Genomic DNA, 20170 nt, shown 5'->3' on the forward strand with positions numbered 1-20170 from the left:
AGTTTCATCGGTGGAATGGATTGGTAATGTCATGGGAGATGCAAAGGTTCAAATAAAAGATTAGAGGTAAAACAACAGTGGGAGTATAGAACGCTCAGCTCGTCAAAAGTCATGGTGTTTTAGAGTCAGGTCAGAAAGTCAAAGCGGTTCAGGGCCAGTTCAGAGAAGCCAGTTAGAACAAGCGTTGCAGCAGAAAGATCTTCAGCAAGAATGCCATCAGTTAACCACCACTTTAAACTAACAAAATTTTCTTTGAGTGAAACAGGGGCAGAAAAGTTCGATTGTTTCGGAGAAACCCTCCGTAGAGAAAGGCAGTCACCAAATAGGTATGTTTTGATTTTCAGGACCCTCCTGGAAAATGGGACCTATTTAAAAGTTTAGAAATAGCATAATCTAGCATAAATGTATCCCAAAAAATATAAGTCAGCTTAGAAGTCTGCATGTTCGAGATAGGATTCAATTAGGAGCTTTCAGGACCCTCCTGAATAATGGGACTTAGCTTAAGATTTCGATTAGATACAAAGATTTAGTGTAAACTCTGTGGTAAGGTAGTATAATTCAGACATGAAAGCGGTCACCTTTAAGATAAAATTTGATCCTGAAGTTTCAGAACCCTCCTGGATAGTGGGAAGTAGTCTAAAGATCCTCTTAGATAGCAAGATTTAGCAGAAGTCACACGTGTAGAAGATATAACTTAGATTTTAAATTGTCGTTTAGTTAAGAGTTGTCAGGACCCCCCTGAATAATGGGACCTAGCTTTCAAATCCTTAGTAATACTTGGTAATATGATTTAGTTTTACAATCACATCTGTCCCCAGTAACCAAACTAGGGCAGAAAATTTTCTTTGTTTTGTCTGTTTTGTTGATGTTAGGAGCTCGCCTGGAGAGCAGGGAATACATCCAAGTCAGCAATCAGGAGCCCTCCTGGAGAGCAGGTAATACATTTCAAGTCAGCAGTCAGGAGTCCGCCTGGAGAACAATATAAGTTTTAGCTTTCAAATTCTTTTGTCTTGTATATTTTGAAGTCAGGAGCCCGCCTGGAGAACAAGGGAGTACAATTTAAATTTTAGCTTTCAAATTCTTTGTTCTTTCTGTGTTGAAGTAAGGAGCCCACCTGGATAGCAGGGAATACATTTCAAGTCAGCAGTTAGGAGCCTGCCTGGAGAGCAGGGAATACTTTCAAGCGCAGCAGTCAGGAGCCCGCCTAGAGAACAAGGGAGTACAATTTAAATTTTAGCTTTCAAATTCTTTGTTCTGTCTATGTTGAAGTCAGGAGCCCGCCTGCAGAGCAGGGAATACATTTCAAGTTAAAGACAGGAGCCCGCCTGGAGAGCAGGGAACACTTTCAAGCGTAGTAGTCGGGAGCCCGCCTGGAGAACAAGGGAGTACAATTTAAATTTTAGCTTTCAAATTATTTGTTTTGTCTATCTTGAAGTCAGGAGCCCGCCTGGAGAACAGGGAGCACTTTCAAGTTGAAGTCAGGAGCCCGCCTGGAAAGTAGGGAATACTTTCAAGTCAGCAATCAGGAGCCCGCCTGGAGAACAATTCAATTTTTAGCTTTAAAGTTCTTATTGATATTTGGTAATGTGATCCATTTTACACTTACATCTATAACTAGCCACCAAACCGGGGCAGAAAATTTTCTTTGTTTTGTCTATTTTGTTGAAGTCAGGAGCCCACCTGGAGAGCAGGGAATACATTTCAAGTCAGCAGTCAGGAGCCCGCCTGGAAAGCAGGGAACACATTTCAGGTCAGCAATCAGGAGCCCACCTGGAGAACAAGGGAGTACAATTCAAGTTTTAACTTTCAAGTTCCTATTGATGTTTGGTAATGTGATCCATTTTACACTTACGTCTGTGCCCAGCCACCAAACTGGGGCAGAAAATTTTCTTTGTTTGTCTATTTTTTCGAAGTCAGGAACCCGCCTGGATAGCATGGGAATACATTCACATTTTGAAGTCAGGAGACCGCCTGGATAGCATGGGAACACATATCATGTTCAACAGTCAGGCACCCATCTGAAGAAGGGGAAAACATCTCAGTTTACAATTCGAGGTGGCAACAAACATATGTCACCGAAAGAATAGAGAACAACAAGGCAACAAGAAGCACAAGATCAAGTTTGGAGATATAGATAGGACTTTTTTAATCCATAGATCATAGTTTAGTATAGCTTCTTGTTTTATTTTGATATGGTGTAATAAGGAGGTTCAGTAAGCAGTAACAGTAGCAACAACAATAGTGAAATCACAGCTTCATGATAGTCCCAGCTACCAAAACTTCCCGAACTACACTGACCAGATTCCTTTTTAGCTAAGGATATGTAGGAAACCTCAGAGGAAAGGTGCGGTCAAATCTTTCAAAAATTCTTCCTACGGAGTATTCAAACGGGCAAAAATCGCTCGTATCCGCTCACTTTATCTTTGAACAAAAACTCAATTGTTTCCGAACAAAGAGGGGCTGCTGTGAGCACGTGATTTTTGCCCTGCATGAAATACTCCCATAATTCAAAACAAAGTAATTTCGTTTCATTATTTGCAATTTTGTGGATTTTGTGGCATTTGCTGTTAATTATTTGTAGTTTTTGTCTGTGCATTTCGTCTATTAAACAATGGAAAATACAAAATATGCTGCATTTGCATTTAGGATTTAATTTTTGCATGTTTGAAATAATTAGTAATTTAGTGTTTTATAAAACTGGAAAAATCACAAAAATAGTTCATTTTTGCATTTTAAATTTAATTTATCGAATTTTGTTAGCTTTCTTTAATTTGGTTTTTAATTAGTATGGTAATTATTTTTAGAGGTTAATTAATTTAATTTGATAAGATAATATTAGTTTTAATAATTAATTTAGGATTTATTTCTAATTTTGGAAAGAAAAGAAATTTGGAAATTTGGGGAAGCCGGTTGAGGGAATATATGCATAACAGAACAGGAAGCTTCTAGGAAGCTGGGGAAGGGGGTATTCTGTAAATCTGATATGTGAACTGAGGTTATTTGAGCAAGATCAAAAATTTAATAAGGGCCTAAGTTAAAATCAGAATCAAAAAGGGTTTCATTTGTAAATATCTGATTCTAGAATAGGCTTGCCGTAATGCCTTGCTTATAAAGGCATCTCTATCTTGCCTTTCAAGGCAAGGATGAAAGAGCTGAAAAATACAGAAAAAACCAAAAGCGGCTGGGGTTTTCTTGAAAAATTCTGAATTCGTAGCATGGACGGTTGTAAAAAGTTGTTCAAACTTTGCTGATTTTGAGTTTTCTGATTGCATTCGGTGAATAAAACTCTTAGAAACAATAGCTTCTCATTTTGGGATTTGAAATGAATTGAAAGTGTGTTGTGAAAAGTTTTGGTTCAAACTTTTTTGAGGGTTACTGTTCCATTGGATTTTGAGCTGATTTCATTGTTCTGATTACTGAATATGGGTTAACTGATACTGCCTACTGCTGAGCTCCTTACTTCTGCTGACATTTTGCTTTCCATGTACATGACTATGAACTTTAATTAATGTAAGGTTGGATTTGAAGAAATGAAATGAACATGGAGCCTTGAAGCAGTGCATTGAATTTGCTCATTCCTATAGCTTAGTCGTATTTTTGTCTAGTTCATAAATGTCACTCATGTCTTTGGGAAACTATGAGAATGTGTATAGTTGTCTGATCTTACCTTTTATCATGTTCACTCTTAATTTTTTAGTTGTAAACATTCCATGTAGCACTGGTTGGATCATGGACTTTGGCCTTTGAATAAGTTCGAACTCATTTTAGTAAGACCTTAAGTTTGTAATTGCTAATTTCATGCTGGTTTGTTATGAAATTTGATTAGTTTTTGGCTGTGAGTTACTGGGATTCTTTGGTGTAGGAGTACATTTGAGTTTATCATGAACTGATCAATTGTTAGTTTGGTTTTACTTCAGCAAGATTAGTTTGATTTGTTCTTTATCTTCAGGCCTTTATTTTAAGTTAATTTAGAGGCCTGAAAATAAGTTATCTACTGTTAGCTATTTAAATAAGACTTTCAAACTATCATTGCTAAACTGCATATAATCATCCATTAAGTAATCAAAGGCTGACTTTAAAGGTCGATTGAATATGTATGGGTGTCCCGTGTTGTACCCAGTAATAACTTTAGACGCTGCCGGTGTGCCTCAGGGACTCGACCTGGAAACCCCTTTCCGCTGACGTCTAGTCCCACAAAGACTTGGGCTCACATTTCGGCCCAAACTGTGTGGCCCTTAATTCATTAAGCCATCAGCTCATTTGGAGTTGGGTTAAACCCATTTGCTTAAATAACCAACCTTTGACTGCACTTGGAATTTTGATTAATTAAGCTCTTATCAATAATTGGGGGCGAGTCATCTCTTATAACACAAGTAGTATATGGCCCTCCTGGATTGGTTTAAAAACCATTCAGCTAGAATAATTCGAATGTGCCATGCCGTACAAAAATGACAATCACATGGCCCTCTTTTAATTAATTTTGGTTTTATCCTTAAGAGTTCGAGGCGTGCCATTTAGTGAAAATTCCATGGCCCTCGCAAAGCTGAAACGCGTAGTTGCTTTAGGCGCGTATTTTATTAATATTATCTTCCTAAATTCAGGTGCGCATTTCATGCGACCCAAATCCAAATCCTAAAACATTGAATAAAATGTGTTTCGGATTGTGGGTGCATTTCATGTGGCGCGATCCAAAGGCATATTTTAAGCGACATTCAATTCTCTCCATAAATCAATTAAAAGTGGTTAAAAGGTTAAATTCACACATAGGTTCATAATTGTTTAAAATCATATATTTAAGCCGAATATAACAGTTAAGCGACCATGCTAGAACCACGGAACTCAGGAATGCCTAACACCTTCTCCCGGGTTAACAAGATTCCTTACTCGGATTTCTGGTTCGCGGACTGTTAAACAGAGTCAACCCTTTCCTCAACTCGGGATTTGAACCGGTGACTTGGGACACCATAATCTCCCAAGTGGCGACTCTGAATCTTTTAAAATAAATCCCGTTTCGATTGTCACTTTAATTGGAAAAACTCCCTTATACGCTCCCTCTCGAGGGTGTAGGTAAAAAAGGAGGTGTGACAACGTTATGCATGACCTACACTCATTTCATGTTTATATCTCAAACGTATCCATAGGGGTGTTCTACAGGTAGAACTCGAGCACTCGTCATGCCCCATTGGTTTTGTTCGTGACAAATAGTCCTCGTAGTTCAGGTGGTTTCAGCATTGCCTCATCTGGAGGTCAGTCCCATTAAAACAAATGTCTCCCTGATAGACCCGTTCAGTCAGCTCGCCATCTTTCTTGTGGTTCTTCAGTTAGCCACATTTCCTATAGTGCATGTCCAGGTCATTCATCAATCAGTGTGTTATCGGCATAGAGTTCTTATCATGTTTCATATGCACTAGGTTCCAAAGGTAGCTATTCAGATCATTAGGGTGTGCCGCTCTGTCAGAGGAAGGGTTATTTTGAGTGACTCAAGAGAAATTTTCCTATACTATTGAGTAGGGTTCCAAAGCAGAGTTCTCAGCCTATGATTTTAGCACCACCAGTTACGCCATATGCACAACTAGCTCGGGGTGGGTCTCGGTCAGCTCGAGGATGCCCTAGAGGGTGAGGTCGATTAGGTGGTGGTCAGGCATATTACTACACTTTTCCAGTTAGGCCATATGTAGTTACTTCCGATGCCATGATAACAAGTATTGTTTTACTGTTCTATAGGGATGCTTCGATATTATTTAACCCTGGTTCCTTTTACTCATATATGTCATCATACTTTGATCATTATTTGGATACACCCCGTGATTGGTTAGTTATGCGTGTTCATGTATCTACACCAGTGTATGATTTTATTATTGTGGACCTTATGTACCGGGCGCGTGTGGTGACAATTGGGGGAATTGAGATAAGAGTTGATCTTTTACTGCTTAGCATGACTGATTTTGACGTGATTTTAATAATAAATGGGTTGTCGCCATGTCACACTTGTTTACCATGAAAATGGTAATAACAATTAAATTTACAGATGGGACTCTAAAAATATGTGATCTATTTTTATGCTAGTTGTTAGAGCAGTGAAAGCTAGATATGTGAACTTTAACGGCGAAGTTGAAGCTAAAACGGGGCAGTAATCAAACTGAGGGGCTTGATATCCGGGCTTCGGATTGATAGATGAAAGGCCTCGAGGTCGATGCATGGGCTTAAGCTCGAGCTAACGGGGGTAGCCGGGAAGGGAATAACAATTAAAATATGATTAATGAAGGCTCTTTATGGCCAGTATCAAGCAGTAAATGAAGAATAAGTATGAAAACAATAAATGGAAAGAGTAGCCTCGAGCGAGTAAGTTAGAGAGAAAAGAGAGAGAGAGTTATTATTGATCTTGTTAGAGTGGTTGTAGTAATGGCAGCCCTTTACAAAATAGTAAGGATTCCCTTTATATAGGAGGGGAATGATGTTATAGTACAACGTATATTAATTGTAAAAGCATGGAGATGGGGTGACTAGACATGACGCCTCGATACAGGCTCTGGGTAGGCCGGCTCTGTCTGACTTTGTTGTGTGCCTTGGGAATTCCCCGTTTTGCTCTAGCCTAGATCTTCTTCTTCTTTGAGTCGGGCCTCGACGATCACCGAGGGAGGGAACTCGGTCGCTACTCCATATCCTCGGGGTCTCGAAGTGACTTGATAGCAAAAAATTAGGCCCTCTGATTTTGCCGCATACAGATAGTCTCCGTGTTTCTCCGAATTAGGCGAATGGGAAACAACTATGACATCCAATTCCTCGAGCTTCTCGTGACAACGTCATACCGATGATGCAACCTATGGCGCGAGTTTTTGTGATAACCAAGACATCCGATGGACTTGTGTTTTCGATATCATTTAATGCACTATCGATTCCCGTTCTCCAAGGTGAATGTACCGTCATCCATTCGGTTCTTCAAGAATGCAGTAATTGGTATCATTAACTCCTATAAATTAGGCCTCTATGATTGTATCATTATCTCCTATAAATGGGGGCGTTCTGGTGTTGTTTTTCTCTCCAACTGCATTGATTTGCTCATTCACCCTTTTCTCCTTATCATCTTCTTCTATTGTTGATCCCCATGTTTGGAGTCTACTGCCTCAAGGTCGTTTGGCATCATCCGATAGGCCGTGTTGTGGCTCTTTTCTTAAGCTCCTCTTTGCTGAGCACGACTATGTCATCATGTCCCTGCTGTGGTTGTTGTTACGTGTGTTGTCGTTGACCCTATTGGCTCAAGATGACGACAGACGGGGAATCAATTCTCCCTTTTTTTCGAAAGTCATTAGGACTATGCACTGCTGCTCACTCTCCTACCCTGGCCTGGTGTGACACTTCATCCCTTTGGTTTTTTCTTTCCCGAGGGATAAAATGACACCACCGGTCGTTGAGGCTGGGGCCCGCCGAATCTTCAACCTTTGGCTTTGGCGGGCTATGTCTTTTTTCTCTGCCTCCTCTGCATCCCCTATTTTTCCTCTTCTTCATCTTTTCCCTCGGTGAGTGTTTCCCACGGGATTGCGCTAGGAACCTAGAGGAGATGGCGGTCGAAGGAATTGCCTTCGAGGATGCGAGCTCGAGGGGGCGACTATCGAGGATGCTGATACCGGAGATGGACTTTCGAGGATGGACTAGGTTCTTAGGTTTTCACTATGGGTGTATACCCTTTTGTTTCTTTGTTTTTTTGTAAGGACCCCTTGCGAGCTTTTGTAATTGTATGTAGGACCCCCGAGGGCCGTTGTAGCCAATATTTATGAAATATGAAAACATCTTCTTTACTCCTGCTTTTGATTTTTTCCATGTTCTTGTATGCCTCTGTGGACGATCGTCAATAATTTTTCCGGCCTTTGGTTAATAGAAATGGATCCTTTCCGAGCACATCGTTGTTCCCAGAATCAAGCCTAAAGTGGTTCGGTAAACTTGGATCATCGGTGCCTCGAGCATCGTGGATATAGAACACCTAAGTGAAAGTCAACTTCGGGCACTTGGAGATTTTACTTTGATCTTGACGTAGATAACCATTTAAGGTGTTGTATGTAGGTTTCTAAGGAAGGGGCTATTCGTACTTAGGTGACTTCCTGAGGTCGAGCCCTCATGGACGGAGCTCGAAGTGCTTATTTTTCTTCTCGAGGGAAAACTTCGAGGTCGGGTACCACCTTGGAACTGGAGACGATGTCACTAACCCTCTGGGGCTTAACTTCTTCTTGACGGAGATCTCTGGGGTCGGGTACCACCTCGGGATCCATACTGAGGCCCTTGGCCTCCTGGGGCTTATCCTGGGTAGGTGAATCGTTGTTGTTTCCCACATATACATGAGGTGGCTCTTGCTTTCTTATATTCCCTTGTAGCGAAAACTAGTTTAGAAATTATGTTTCCTTTTTTTGCAGCAACTTCATGGGCGCCGGGCAGAGTTCCCAATTTGTCCTGCCGGGTCCGGAGGTTGGCGACCCATTCGAATTGCGACGAGAGTTGGTGGTGAGCTGTGTCCCGGGGCTGATGGGAAGCGAAATACCAAGGTATGTGCATATGCTTCTTTTAACTTGGTCTTCGTATATTTGAGATGACATTTTCCTCTTTCTTTTGTACTGACCTTGCCGTTGTAGGTATCGGAAGGTCCCAGGGTCGAGGCTATGCTCCTACGAAGAGGGGGAGGAGTTGGTGGTTTTCAAGCAAAGGGACGATGGTGATAAATGGGATGTCCGCTCGCAGTGCGATAGAGCTTTTAGCGGGGCTAAACAAGTCCGTGTCTTCGAGGAGAAAACATCACCCGAGCCTGCTGTTCCTGAAGTCTTCGGTTCCGGAGCGTTGGTTCCTCCTAGTGATCATGCTCCGACCAAGGTTGGTTCTTCCAGGGCCAAGGGGGATGGACCAACAGGAGTGCGCTCGGCCTTTGAGAAAGTCCGATGTCTTCAATTCGCAGTGAGTTTCGGCATAGTCTTTCTGCATTTCATGTCTTCCCTTCCTTATCGAGTTTTTCTTAAGTAGGACTTTGATAGGCTTAGGTCTGAGCTGCTCCATCATTGGTATAGGCTTCGGAAAGCTTTGGATGAGGGTAGGTCCATTAGGCTACTCTACAAGGATAGGGATGTTGAGTTGATGCACTGGCGATATGAGGCGTATCGGAGCTCGAATCACAAGAGCTTTTTGATGGAGCAGGTAACCTCTTGTAGTATGTGTTTCGCTTTTTAACCTTTAAGGTTAATCTTTTTACTTATCTCTGTTGTAGAAAAAGATGGAGGCTCTGGAGCACCTTAGGGGTGAAGCCGACCGAGTTAGAAATGACTACGGTGAACTAAGAGCTCAGGTGCAGGCTCAAGCTTTAGAGGAGAAGGGTGCCTTGGCTAAAGTTCCCGCCTTGGAGGCCCAACCCCGCTTGGCTCATGACAACACTTCATTTCAAGCGGATATGATCGCGAAGCTCAAGTCCTAACTTTCAAGGGTCAGAGCTGAAATCGTTGATGCTCGGGCTGAAGCAGCATTGAGTCAGATTAAGGCTGATCAGGAGATGGAGATTCATTCGAAGGATGCTACTAATGACCAAGCAGAGTTGAAGAGGGCCCTCGATCGTGAAAAGAGGATTGAGGAATATGTTTGTTACAGATCCCGAAGAAAGGTACTCGAAGTGATCGGTGTCAGGGGTTTTATTCTCCCAAAAAAGCTGGCTAGAGCGAGGGCGGACGAGCGTGATGCTCGGTCACTTCTTGCCAACGACGTGGAGAGTGAAGATGAGGCTGGTAGGTCATAGTCTTCATAAGCGAAGCGTAGACTTTGCCATTTTGTATGTGATATTCGCAGAGCATTTTTGTAGATAGGGAACACACCTTTTTGCGTATGTAAATAAAAGAAAACCAGAAGCTTTGTCTCGTATGTATCCCTTTATTCTTTGCTTTTGACCAGGCAGGGTTGTTTTGGAGTTGGCGAGAATCCTTATATTCGTAATATGGTTTCGGAGCTCATCAGGCAGGCTCGGAGGCTCTTTCATGCTCGGTAGATGTGGCTTTTAAAGAAAGCTGGCATTAGAGCTCTTATGCTTTGCTTAGGTATTTTGGGTTTAGTCTCCGAGTCAGGTTTTGACTCAAGCCTACTTGACCTTCAATATTTTATGCCTGCATGGGCGGATGACAATGGCTTGTACGCCTTACCCTTGGGCATTTGCATTTAAACTATTCTGGGTTCAGTCTCCGAGCCGGGTTGTGACTCGAGCACAATTGACCCTCAAGTTGTTTTTTGTGTTGGCGACTATGGCTCTTAAGCCTTGGGTCGAAGGGACCTTTTAGGTATGTGGCCTGGGGCTCGTGAAGCTGGCGACGATGGCTCTTACGTTGTGCCCTTAGGCATGTATAGTTAACTATTTTGGATTCGGTCTCCGAATCGTGTTACGACTCAAGCTCATTTTAATCCTCAAGTTTTCAAATATTAAGCTGGTAACAGAGGCTCTTACGCTTTGGTCATTGCGACATTTTAGTGTATGGCCCTGAGGCGCATTTGGCTGGCGACAATGGCTCTTATGCTTTTGCCCTTAGGCATGTGTAGGCTTTGTTTTCCTCTCGTTAAGGAGTTTGAGATAATTTTGCCTGACCCGTCATCGGTTCAGGAAGAATCTCAATTTCAAGTCGTTAGCTGCGATGTTCGAGCACCTTGGAAGGTTTAGCTCGTAGGCTGAGCAGCTCGAAGCCTTCGTGATTTGGAGCTGACATGGTCGAAGCCCATTTTTCTGTTGAGGGTAGCCTATTTTAACCGGTTCTTTTCTAAGTAGATTCGTAGTAATGGCCTGTGATTTTTTTAGCAACGGTCTGGCATCCCCGAGTCGCATTAATTTGGCTGGTGCATCCATTTTGACCGTAGTCATATGTGTTTGGCCGGAGTCGTTTTTTATCCCGAGTATGATAGTTTAGGCATCTACATTGAGGGTATGCCCTTTCGGGAGTCTTACAAATGTGACACATAGCCTAAACTTCAGGATTGAGTTTTATGCCTATAGTAAGGTGTTAACAAATTTTCATGCCTGTTGAGGTCTTACATTTCTTTCATGCCTGTTGAGGTCTTACAGGTTCACGCCGTTTAGGTTGTAAAGCCCCAGAAAATTTTGCTAAGTAATCTAAGATTTTGTGGTGCCAAGAAAGGCTAATTATTTTATCTTGTGTGCAAGTGAGGGTTCATGATATAATGGATATCAATTAGATAAGTTAGTAAGCGTATAAGTCATATTATAAGTAGTTTGGGGTCTAAAGTTGGAAAAATTACATAATAAGCTACAGTTATAATGAATGCGCAGAAGACCTCACTTTGGACAAGCATATCTCTACTTATATAAAGTGTTGAGTGATGCACAACCTATCACATTAAATACCTTTGAGTCTAGTTCCCAACGTAACAAACCGTTTGTATTTTGGAGGTGTATGCTGAAAGTTATGACCATTTTACGGGACATACGTCACCAGCGTACCCAGGAGCGCGGCCGCGGCGAACCGCCGCAAACAAAGGTTTTTCTTCCTGTAAACCATGGCAGACCACGGAGGAACGCGGCGGAATGCAGTGGAACATGTAAAATTTCTAAAATACCCCTGGTCAGTGTAAAAACCGAAGGGGTATTGCATTTCCTTCATTTTTTGATCGTTCAAGCTCGAATTTTGGGGTTTTCTTCACCCTCTGAAGACCTCCAACCCCTCCCATCTTCAAGGTAAGCAATCTTAATTAACTTGGTGTAAAATTCCATTATTATTACACTAGTATTGATAAATCTACTCATAAAACACATAGATCTTCAAGAAATTCCTTCAAGAACTGAAAGGACAGTTTTGCAAGATTTCTTCCAAAAGGTAATCCTACCCCCTTAGACTTACATGTATGAATTTATTATAGGTATATGGATGTGAATTCAGTATTGGGACTCTTGGTGTGGTGATTAGAAGCCATAAGTTCCTAATATAAATACATAGTCATTGTAGAGATTGGAAGGTGATTATTAGATGGAATTTTGTTGGTTGGGTGAAGATGGGTTGTCACACATATGTTGTTGGAAGTTATAAATTGGTTAGGAATTATGGTGAAATGAATTTTTGGTTAATGGTGATAGTTTGGTGAACCAATACTATAGTTATGGGGTGTAAAGATCTATACCTACAAGGTATTTGATGATATGCCTAAATGGCATAAGTTACGGAATTTATTACTAATATTGGCCCTCTTGAATGTTATATTGTAGATTGAGGTTGATTATGTGTATTGGATCATTGTAATATCACTAAGGGTGAATTTGAGGTATGTATGGCTAACTTTAACCTTTGTAAAGTCACTTTGTTTGGTGTACGAGTAATTGGTATGTGTTATTTATGTGGACCATTTGTGAATTCTTGTGATTAATATGCCTTGAACGTTGTTGGCTAAGTTTCGTGATATATTGGTGTAAGTAAATGGCAACAAGCCAAACGTGTGTGTGTGAAGGTGCTTATGTGGTAAGAGCTGTGTAACAAATGATGGAAAGAAATCGCAATTGATGCAATTGAAACAGCTGTGGTAATATCATACATGACTTGTCGCGGCAATTATCGTTGTGACTTAAATTGTATACGGGCTATTGCATATAATGGAAATGGTATTGATGTCTATGAAAACTCTTTGTGAATTGTTATGTTGTTGTGTGAAATGTAATTGTCCGGTGGGATCGTGTTGCACGCCGCAACACGAAGTTATAAGGTGTGGGTTGTGGTGATAAGGGTGGACGAGGTAATAAGGGTGGAAAAGTGATCGAAATCACTATTGAAATTAAAATATGTAAAAGTTGTGAAACCATTGATGTGATGAAATAATGTCGAAAGGGGAAAAGAAGAGATTGTGGAACTTGTTTGGCTTTGGTTGTTCCTTTCATGTGCATTGTGTTGTTGATTCTATTACTTTTTGTTACCTGTGTATTTCTTGATTTTACTTGGGCTAAAGTTTGTTCATTCATGCCAGTACCATTCAAATGTACTGACATCCCTTTTGTCGGGGGCTCTACATTCGTGTTATGATTGTAGGTGGTTCTATAGTAGGTACTCCAGTCCACCGACAGTAGCACTCCTTCATTTTCCGTCAGTTGTATTGGTGAGCCCCTTTTTCCTCTCGGGGCCCTGCATGGCTCATGCCGCTTTTCCTCCTGGAAATCTTATTTTGGTATTTGCGTAAGGTATTTGCCTTGTTAGCGGCAAGTATTGCAACACTCTTTTGTATCCCTAGAGGCTCCATAGACGTTTATGTGGGTTATGCATGGGTATTGGATAGGTCAATGGACCGTGTTGTAACCTTGTACTCTTGCTTTCTTCTACACTATAACTTGCATGGAACCTTGGAAGTTTAACCACATTTTAAATGTTGTGATATAAAATGAACTAAGATGTTGAATGTACTATCCTTCCTAGTTTAAATAAAGATATGCAGGACATAAACACAGAAGAATGAAATCGTAAAGCCAAGAGACTTACCAGTTATCAGTTGGGGCGTGACAAACTTGGTATCAGAGCCTAAGGTTTTAAAGTGTCCTAGGATATCTCGGAGCCGTGTCTAGTAGAGTCCTTCTTATCGGTGTGTTGTCGACCACATCTATAATTTGGAGGCTACATGGACATTTATGAATGTTACCCTTCTTGAACACTCCAGATCGTGCGATAAAGCTTGACTATAAGATTGTCTTCTAACTCGTGCGTTGAGATTCGAGATAAGTTTAAACGTTCTTTTGTCTATTTCAAGTAATGTTGTCATATGAAATGACAAATGGGAAAAGGCCTGAATATTAAGGAGATGGCACATGTATCGTGTTGAACGAGTGGTACGAATATATGAGATACGTACATCGTACAGAATCATAATTTATTTGAAAAAAGTGTTAAAAATGATTACTACCTCTAAAGAAACATTGAATCGATAATTGCTATATAAGCTTGAATTGCACATATGGATAGTGTGAGAAGTATATAAATGATCCTAAGGTGTAAAAGAAAATTTGTTGTATAAGCATGTGATATATCTAAGGCATGACTAAGAGAGTAATGAAAAACATGTATGTCTCTTATGGGAGACAAGAAGTTATGAAAGGAGAGTCAATTGAACTCCGATAAGAAGACCCATGTACATCAAACTTTATAAAAATCCAGAAGTGTATGTACTGATATTACACTCCTAAAGGATATTGATATGAGGAATTGAAATTCCAAGCCCATGTGGCTGAATAAGAGCAGAGAACTTATGAGGTTAATACCATTGTTACTTCAATCTCCCTAATAGTCGAACATATATGTGAGGGATAGAGAAACGATACATATGTCCATGAAGTTGCTTGACTTGTGTCAAAATCCGGGACATTCGCCCTAAGTGGGGGACGAAGGGCCATAGTAAGGCCACTTAAATACAATGAAACAAAAGTAAGACCATGTAGCTGTGATGTTTGAGTATTTTGTTGAAGACATGCGTAGACTAGAAAAGTGATAATGGATAACGTGATTATCTAAAAGGGTATGCTAATGGTAGACCACTAGTACCCCAAAATAAGGGTGGAAGGTTAAGGAAGGTAAATTCTTCACACATGGCAATGTGGATGATAGGGTCAACGATCCTAGAAACTAAGAGTATGTTTGTAAAGGGATTTTATACTTGTTAAAGGGTTAGGAACAATGGAACCCAAGGAAGTACTATAGGCCAAATATGGAAGGTTGCGAGTTTTTAGAATGGGTTAATCATAGATTTGTGATTTAACCAAAGTACCAAGGCGTTAAGAAAGACAAAACGAGTGGGAGAAATAAATGTGATGCTACAATAACCCAAGAGGGTATTTGGGCTTGATGGAGAGCCTCTAAAGAATCTTACAAGCAAAGAAGTGTTAAGTGATATGACGATGAACACACTTTCCCACGAATATCCTAACAAGAGTTAAGAGGTGAGCGGGTTAAAAAAAATTTTAGGAAAAAGACCACGTAACATGTTAAAGAGTGTGTGGCTATTCACTAGCTAGGAATAATGAGGCGAGAAGAAATAAGAAGAAAATCTATAAATTGAGATGTCCATGGTTATCGCAAAATAGTTTGTATCATAATGGTGGACTCGCCTGGAGCACAAGTGTTAATAGAAGGTATAAAGGACTAACCGTAATGTTACCGACTTGGGTAACACTGAATATCAACTAAAATATTTAAAGGGAGTTCATGTCTACATATTACAATAGAAAGTGAGACTGTTGGTTATGAAATAGTGGCGTGATAAACTCAACAAACTAGACATAGTGATACCATGAGTCCATGGGGTACAGACAAGTGTGTGGCACAATAAGGCTATCTACTATGTATTATAGCAAAAATGGAATGGGAATGAATGTCCCAATCACAAAGAAAAGATAGTACTAATGTATTGGCTAAAGCGAAAGGGAGAATAAAAAGGGCAAAACAACACAATCTACCCAAAGAACAAAGGGAAATGTTTGAAATGTAGTGAGAGAGGATAAACACTTGTTACGAATCAAACATGTTTAACATGATAGCTCTTAAGCCACAATACCAACAAACACTATTGGTAGCTACAATATTTGGGATAAAGTGAATCACTTATTGAGGATGGAGTAATTCTTACACTTAGAAGGAAAACAAGAAGTTTTTGTTGAAGAATTTAGGAAGATTTCAAGTTATTGTTTGGGCTAGTGCTCTTTTTAAGTTGAATGTGTACTAAGGTTGTTGATACGTGTTTTGGGAAGTGTTTAACATTATGGAGGGATCACGAGAATGTTCACAAAGGAAGTGGAGTGGTTTATTAAATCCTATAAGGCACACAAGGAGGAAAGAGGTTGACTAGAAAAGGTCTGAGCACAATGTTACATTACATTTGATGTAATGGTGTGCATGTTGATGATATTAAGGTGTGTGCGCAGGCTATAAGATGTATTCCTTAGAAATAGAGGGTTCTATAAGAAAACTCATCCAGTAATGTCTTTGTTGAGAATTCGGAAGAGCAAGTTGCAAGTACTCATATAAGATTGTAACCATATCAAGAAAATTATTGAAGAAATCAAATCCTAGGAGGTCATATGTAAGAGAAATATGACATAGATGGTCCACTATTGATGCAACATGGCTAGGTGATCGCTTATGCTTCAAGGCAAACCAAGAATCATGAAAGGAACTATTCGACACATGACTTAGAACTTGCGGCAGTAGTGTTGTATAAATATTCAGCGACACTATGTGTATGGGGTCCATGATGATGTATTTATGAACTACAAGGGCCTTCAATATATTCTTTTTAAACAAAAGGAGTTGAATCTAAGACAGATATGATGGCTCGGGTTACACAAGGACTATGACATCGACATTCTCTATCACCTGGGAAAAGGCTAATGTCGTGGAAGATGCACTTAGTCAAAAATCTATGGGGAGTTAGGCTCATTTGGGGGCATATCAGAGGCCGTTAGCCAGGGAGGTTTACCAGTTGGCCAGTTTGAGAGTTCGCATTACAGACTCTAGTGAATGAGGGGTAATTATACAGAATAGGGCCGAATCATTGCTTGTAACGGAGGTGAAGGAAAAGCAATTCAACGATCCATTGTTAGCACAATTGAAAAAGGGGATTCACAAACACAATACCACAACTTTTTCCTTTTGCATGAATGATGGTGCTCTACGGTACCAAGACCGCCTATATGTTCCTAATATCAATGGTCTTTGGGAAAGGATCATGGCAAAAGCTCACACATCCAGGTATTCCGTGCACCCCGGTTCTACAAAAATGTATCATGATCTTAAGGAAATTTATTGGTGGAATAACATGAAGAGGGATGTGGCAGATTTTGTAGCAAAATGTCCAAATTGTCAACAAGTGAAGGCCGAACATCAAAGGCCCGGTTGACTAACTCAAAGCATAGAAATTCGAATGTGGAAATGGGAGATGATCAATATGGATTTTGTAGTAGCTGCCGCGCACTCCGCGCAGGTTCGACTCAATTTTGGTGATCGTTGACTGACTCACAAAATCAGTGCACTTCTTGCCAATTAAATCTACCAACATAGTGGAACAGTATGCTTAGTTGTATATCAAACAAATAGTCAGGTTGCATGGCACTCCATTCTCAATCGTTTCAGATCGAGGGGCTCAGTTCACGACCAACTTTTGGAAGAAATTTTAGCAAGGTTTGGGTACGCAGGTAAACCTTAGCACAACTTTTCATCCACAAACCGATGGGCAAGCAGAGCGGACTATTCAGACGCTTGAAGACATGTTGTGTGCCTGTACTATTGATTTCAAGTATAGGTGGGATAATCATTTGCCACTCATAGAATTTGCTTACAACAATAGCTTCCATGCTAGTATCCAGATGGCACCATTCGAGGCACTATATGGTAGGAGATGCAGGTCTCCCATTGGGTGGTTCGAGGTTGGAGAAGCAGAATTGATAGGGCCGGACCTCGTGCATCAGGCCATGGAGAACGTCAAGATTATTAAGAAGAGGTTGAAAACTACTCAGAGTCGCCAAAAGTCGTATTCGGACATTCGCCGCAGAGATTTAGAGTTCAAAGAAGATGATTGGGTATTTTTGAAAGTTTCCCCCATGAAGGGCATTATACGATTTGGGAAGAACGGGAAATTAAGTCTGAGGTATGTCGGACTGTATAGAATCATTCAGAGGATTGGTCAGGTGGCATACAAGCTCGAGCTGCCACCCGAGATGTCGTTGGTACATCTGGTCTTCCATATGTCTATGCTGAAGAAGGTAGTGGGAGATCTGTCCACTATTGTGCCAGTTGAAACTATTAAGGTTAATAAAGAACTATCTTATGAAGAAATTCCAGTTGCCATTCTTGATAGGCAAGTCCGAAAACTGAGAAATAAGGAAATTGCCTCCGTAAAAGTGTTATGGCAGAACCAACAGGTTGAGGAAGCCACTTGGGAAGCCGAGGAAGAAATGAGAAAGAAGTACCCACATTGGTTTGAATAGTCATGTAATAGCTTATATATGCATTTGGTTCCTATGAATTCTTATCTTTTGATTTGATCAATGTTAAAAAATTCCATTTTTATTACATGTGTTGCCTATGTGGCCATGGTTGGTGTTGTACAAGTTATATTATGTCTATGAAACATGTATATGCTGTTAGAATATGTATCTGGGGCCCTCTGATAGGTGGATAGGTCTAGTTACAAAGGAAACTCTGGCAAACTTTTCGGAAATTTAAGGAGTTAGCCAAATTCAGGGCTGTTGATATATTTCATGATGTGAAAAAGCTGAAGTTACATAAGGATGGCTAGTGAATGAACCTTGATCCTAATTCGAGGACGAATGATCCTAAGCGGGGGAGAATGTAAAGCCCCAGAAAATTTTGCTAAGTAATCTAAGATTTTGTGGTGCCAAGATAGGCTAATTATTTTATCTTGTGTGCAAGTGAGGGCTCATGATATAATGGATATCAATTGGATAAGTTAATAAGTGTATAAGTCTTATTATAAGTAGTTTGGGTCTAAGGAGAGGCCTAAGTCTAAGCCAAGTTGGAAAAATTTAATAATAAGCTAAAGTTGTAAATGAATGCGCACAAGACCTCACTTTGGACAAGCATATATCTAGTTATATAAAGATTTGAGTGATGAAAACATATCAAATTAAAGTCCTTTGCGTTTAGTTCCCAACGCAACAAACCGTTCGTCATTTGGAGGTGTATGCAGAAAGTTATGACCATTTTACTGAACATGCGTCACCAGCGCGCCCAGGAGCGCGGCCGCGGCAAACCAAGGTTTTTCTGCCTGTAAACCGCAACAGATCATGGAAGACCGCAGGGGAACGCGGTGGAACATGTAAAATGTCTAAAATACCCCTGGTCAGTGTAAAAACCGAAGGGGTATTACATTTCCTTCATTTCTTTATCATTCAAGCTCAAATTTTGGGGTTTTCTTCACCCTCTGAAGACCTCCTACCCCTCCCATCTTCAAGGTAAGCAATCTTCATTAACTTGGTGTAAAATTCCATTATTCATACACTAGTATTGATGAAATCTACTCATAAAACACATAGATCTTCAAGAAATTCCTTCAAGAACTCAAAGGAGGGTTTTGCAAGATTTCTTCCAAAAGGTAATCCTACCCCCCTTAGACTTACATATATGAATTTATTATGGGTATATGAGTGTGAATTAAGTATTGGGACTCTTGGTGTGGTGATTAGAAGCCATAAGTTCCTAATATAAATACATAGTCATTGTAGAGATTGGAAGGTGACTATTTGATGGAATTTTGTTGGTTGGGTGAAGATGGGTTGTCACACATATGTTGTTGGAAGTTATAAATTGGCTAGGAATGATGGTGGAATGAATTGTTGGTTAATGGTGATCGTTGGGTGAACCAATACTATAGTTATGGGTTGTAAAGATCTATACCTACAAGGTATTTGATGATATGCCTAAATGGCATAAGTTACAGAATTTATTATTAATATATTGGCCCTATTGAATGTTGTATTGTAGATTGAGGTTGCTTAAGTGTATTGGATCATTGTAGTATCACTAAGGGCGAATTTTAGGTATGTATGGATAACTTTAACCTTTGTAAAGTTACCTTGTTTGGTGTACGAGTAATTGGTATGTGTTATTTATGTGGACCATTTGTGAATTCTTGTGATTAATATGCCTTGAACGTTGTTGGCTATGTTTCCTGATATAATGGTGTAAGTAAATGGAAACAAGCCAAGCGTGTGTATGTGAAGGTGCTTATGTGGTAATAGCTGTGTAACAAATGATGGAAAAAAATCGTAATTGATGCAATTGAAACAACTGTGGTAATACCATACGTGACTTGTCGCGGAAATTATCGTTGTGACTTAAATTTTATACAGACTGTTTCATATAATGGATATGGTATTGATGTCTATGAAAACTCTTTGTTAATTGTTGTGTTTTCGTGTGAAATGTAATTGTCCGGTGGGATCAGGTTGCGCGCCGCAACACGAAGTTATAAGGTGTGGGTTGTGGTGATAAGGGTGGCCGAGGTAATAAGGGTAGAAAAGTGATCAAAATCACTATTGAAATGAAAATATGTGAAAGTTGTGAAACCATTGATGTGATGAAATAATGTTGAAGGGGAAAAGGAGAGATTTTGGAACTTGTTTGGCTTTGGTTGTTCCTTTCATGTGCATTGTGTTGTTGATTCTATT

This window comes from Nicotiana tabacum, chromosome 1 (genome assembly GCF_000715075.1).
Source record: "Nicotiana tabacum cultivar K326 chromosome 1, ASM71507v2, whole genome shotgun sequence".
Taxonomy (NCBI): domain Eukaryota; kingdom Viridiplantae; phylum Streptophyta; class Magnoliopsida; order Solanales; family Solanaceae; genus Nicotiana; species Nicotiana tabacum.